This window comes from Temnothorax longispinosus, unplaced genomic scaffold (assembly GCF_030848805.1).
Source record: "Temnothorax longispinosus isolate EJ_2023e unplaced genomic scaffold, Tlon_JGU_v1 HiC_scaffold_55, whole genome shotgun sequence".
In the NCBI taxonomy this organism is placed as follows: domain Eukaryota; kingdom Metazoa; phylum Arthropoda; class Insecta; order Hymenoptera; family Formicidae; genus Temnothorax; species Temnothorax longispinosus.
In genome coordinates, this window is record NW_027270396.1 from 20,161 (window position 1) to 25,069 (window position 4,909).

General features: G+C 39.4%; 1 protein-coding gene across 2 annotated transcripts in view; it reads right to left on the reverse strand.

Annotated features, from left to right (window-relative positions):
- LOC139824751 (uncharacterized) overlaps positions 1 to 4,909 on the reverse strand; it is a 41,237-nt gene that overhangs the window by 19,131 nt on the left and 17,197 nt on the right. The window lies entirely within an intron of this gene.

Genomic DNA, 4,909 nt, shown 5'->3' on the forward strand with positions numbered 1-4,909 from the left:
TTTCAAACAAAGCCTATCGAGTTTTTTTCCATCAGATTATGAGACTTATGTGTCATTCGTCTCGTCGGTGCGAACTGTGTTGAGGTTAAGAGAGAGAGAGAAACGAAACAGTGAGTGTTCGTAAAGAACAAGCGTACTTGTTTCCGTGGTTATCTGAAGAAACCATGGCAGAAGAAAGTTTTAGTCGAGAAATTCGAGTGACGAAGCTTTCAAAGGCATCATACAACCGCTGGAAGATTGAGATTCGGGATGCGTTAGAAAGTCACCGAATATGGGAAATCGCCAGTGGAATTGCAGACAAACCACGAGAGATAAGAGATGCGAGTGACACCACAACGAATAGAAAAGAAATAGAAGAATGGAAAGCGAAAGATAGCAAAGCTCGTTCGATCATTCGGTCAACGCTAGATGATACGACATTTGATCAAGTATGTGATTGTGAATCGTCAGCGGACATTTTAAAAAGAATTAAAGCTATTAATGAACCGAAAACATTAAATGTTCTTTTGGAATTACTGCGTGAATTCTTTAGTTACTCATGGAAACCGGATAGTACGGTCGGTACGTTCGTAGCAGGGCTTAAGGTTATCGCTCGTCGAATCGAAGCGTTAGAATCTGACGACTTTGGAAGAAATTTCAATGAAAAACTCATGATGGCAAAAATCCTTGGCTGTCTACCAAAAGAATTTGATAATTTCGTCACAAGCTGGTCACTTTTATCAGAAGATATATCACTGGAATCTTTTCTGGAAAAGCTCACGAATGTGGAGAGAAGCATTACTGAGCGTTCAATTGACACATCGCGTGAAGTTTTTAAGGCTCAATCGAAACCAGGAAGTAATCAAGCAAAAAAGACGATAAACAAGAGATTTCAAGGAAAATGTCACAAGTGTGGCAAAAAGGGACACTTGCAAAAAGATTGTTGGTCGAAGTTGGAGAAATCGGCGTCATCTGAAGAAAAGAAGACAAATGAGAAATCAAAGGATCAAAAAGAAGAAACTGGTCTGTCAGCATCGTCAGCCTTCAAGATAAACGAAGAAAATAAAATTCTTGCAGATTCGGGAGCAAGCGTTCATTTGACAGGAAACATGGAATGGTTTTCGTCGTTACGTAAGCTCAATACACCGTTGATATTAAATGTCGCAAATGGTAAATCTTTACAGGCAACCCATATAGGCAACATCGCTCTTGAAAAATAAAATGATGGCAAGAGATGGGAGAAACGTACATGGGAAAATGTGTATTATGCGAAAGAGATGGGCGCTGCATCATTATTTTCGACAACGTTCATGGAAATAAATAAAGGATATAGTTTTTATCACGGAAATGGAATCATGCGATTAAGTAAGGGGCGACAAACCATGATAGGTGGAGAAAGGATTGGAAATCAATACATTCCTTATATTCGAGTCAAGCCACCATTGATTTCTGCAAATGTAGCTCGGTCAGTTGGATTATGGCATCAACGATTGGGACACGTAAGTGATACAGTAATACGAGCAATGTATAAAAATGATTTAACAGAAGGTCTTGAAGTAACTTTTTCAGATAAGAACGATTGTGAATCGTGTCATTATGGTAAGCAAACAATAAGTCGACATCCCAATCGAGAAAAGCGAGATTGTTTGCCTGGCCAACGATTTCATTCTGACGTGTGCCATATCGGAGTGGTGTCATGGAATAAATGCAGATATTTCCTCACGATGAAAGACGAAGCATCTGGATATCGCCGAGTTTTCTTCATGAAGACGAAGGATGAGGTGTCAAGTATATTAAAGCAGTTCTTCATCGACGCGGAGAGAGAAACAGGAAGAAAGGCAATTTCTCTGAGGACGGACAATGGAACAGAGTACGTCAATGAAAACGTAAGAGAAGTTCTTAAGTCAATGGGCATTATTCATGAACTGTCACCACCAAATGTCAAACAATGTAATGGAATGGCAGAACGGGAAAATAGAACTTTATGTGATACTGCTCGATCCATGCTGTTTAATACCAATTTATCAAGAACGGATTGTCATCTACTCTGGACGGAAGCTATTGGCACGGCAGCATATCTAAGAAATCGAGTTCCGAATCGAGGAATATTGAACACAACGCCATATAGCGAATGGTATGGTAGAAAGCCTGATGTTTCTCATTTAAGAGTCTTTGGTGCAAAGGCTTTTGTACATATTCCAAATACGATGAGACGGAAAATGGATCCGAAGTCAAGAAAAGCAATCTTTGTCGGATACGATCGTTTAACCGATAAAGTATATCGAGTTTTTGATCCTGTCAAAAAGATTGTAGAAAGAGTCTCTGATGTCGTGATTCAGGACGAAATGGACAGGGATCAAGTTTTATTTCCCATACCAGCTGATGAACCAGAGGAGGTATATGAAGAACCGTCAATTGCAGAAAAGGATGAAGATGAAGCAAACGTGGATGATGATTCGGAGCAGAAAATAGACAACGCCGATGAAGAAACAGGATCAAGAGAGAAAAAGAAAGGACGACCAGTAGGTTCGAAGAATTTCCAGAAACCAGTACCTGCGACGGATAGAGAACTAAGAAGTAAATCAAATAAATCAGCATACATAGCTGCGATGAAAGTATCAATGGATCCAGTCTCGTATGAAGATGCAATAAGTAGAGAAGATGCACATCTTTGGAAGAAGGCCATGGATGAAGAGATGTCGTCATTAAGCAAGAATCAAGCATGGAAATTGGAAGAATTGCCGAAGGATCGGTCTGCGGTCTCATGTAAATAGGTTTTCAAATCCAAATTGAAACCTAATGGAGTTATTGAGCGCTACAAAGCAAGGTTAGTTGCTCGAGGTTTTAACCAAATGAAAGGAGTTGACTATTTTGAAACATTCTCTCCTGTAGTGCGTTACGAGTCCGTAAGAACCGTTTTAGCAATAGCAGCTAAATTTGATATGGATATCGTACAATTCGATATTAAAACGGCATTCCTCAACGGTCCACTTGAAGAAAGCATCTACATGCATCAACCAGAGGGGTATGAAGATGGAACGAATCGAGTTTGTCGTCTGAAGATAAGCCTGTATGGACTTAAACAGGCATCTAGAAACTGGAATGACACTTTCAATGATTTTGCGGCAGAATATGGTTTAATACAGTCGGATTCAGATCCATGCATTTTTATGAAAAATGAAGATACAGATGAATGGATGATTCTATGTCTGTTCATTGATGATGGACTGATAGCCTGTAAAAGGAAGGAATCACTGGAGTTTTTCATTTCCGCGTTAAAAAGGAAATTTGAAATTACTTGTGGTGAGCCATCTTGTTACGTTGGCATGGAGATTAAGCGGGATAGAAAAATGAAAACTATCAGCATTAATCAACAAGGGTACATATCTCGAGTGTTACGTCGTTTTGACATGGAAGATTGCAAAACGGTGTCATCACCAGTGAATAGTTCAATCAATCTGTCAGAGCTGAAAGAAGAAGAAGCCGTCACTGAGAAGAGATACCCCTATCGAGAGGCAATTGGATGTTTGAACTATATTGCTCAAATATCAAGACCGGATATTGCTTATATAGTGGGCAAACTTGCTCGATTTGCGAACAACCCATCAGATACACATTGGAGAGCAACTAAGCAAGTTATGAGGTATTTAAAAGGAACAATTAACCTCTCATTATGTTATAACGAAAAAACGCAAGATAAGTTAATAGGATATTGCGATTCCGATTATGCTGGAGATCCAGTGGCGAGGAAGTCGACTTCTGGATACATCTTTATGCAGTATGGTGGACCGATAGCATGGTCATCAAGCTTACAGAGGGTCACGGCGCTCTCATCATCAGAGGCTGAATACATGTCTATGGCAGAAGCGTTAAAAGAACTCTTGTGGTTGCGGTCACTTCTGAAATCACTTGGCCTGGAGCAAGAGAAGGAGACAGAGCTGAAGGTAGACAATCAAGCAGCAATAGCCTTATCAAAGAACCCAGAGTTTCACAAGAGGAGTAAACATATAGGAGTACGTTTTCACCGTATCAGACAAGAGCAAGAGGCTGGAAACGTAATAGTCACCTACATACCTACGGATGAGCAGGTAGCTGACCTGTTAACAAAAGGATTACCATGGGCGAAGATCTCAGGTCACTTAAAGACTTTAAGGATGACGTCATGAACAAGAGGAGGTGTTGAAATTGACATGTTCAAGACGCTTAGTTATTGGTTGGACTCAGATTAGAGTACGTTTTCATGCACTTTTATTTTTCTTCTGATTGGTAGACCTGAGCATACGAGCGTGCGTGCAGATCCCTGTCTCTTAGTTTTTGGTTAAAGTCGCAAGTAAGCCCGCTCACGCAGTTCACGTGGTATTCTTTAGTTATTCACGAGTGTATCTTATTGTTTATACTAAAATATATATGTATATGCTTTTCCAACAAACAAAACCTATCGAGTTCTTTTCCATCAAAAAGAATGGTATATGCATTAATATCTAACACTCAAATTTTACAAATATCCTTATCTATCTATCTTACATCTATATATAATCGAATGTTCCGACTGACTCATCAACGCCCAGCCCAAACCCTTAAACTTAGAAACATGAAATTCGGAAAGTATATTCTTTCCATGACGTAAACACCCACTAAGAAGGGATTTTTTTAAATTTGACCCCCTAACGGGGTGAAAAGAAGTAAAATGTGTTTTCACGGATTCCTCAATATCTCTCAGCCCCGTTGAGATATCGACGGTTTTTGCTTACAAGATTACCCATACAAGTGCTTAAAAACATAATTCAAGATTTTGTCCTAATCAACTCCTAAAAGGGCAAATCTAAATTCGGAGATGAATTATAGAATCTTTCGCATACCGTAGCGAAGCACGGGTGTATCAAACTAGTTGTTAATAAATTGATAATAAAAAATATATATCGGGTCCTAT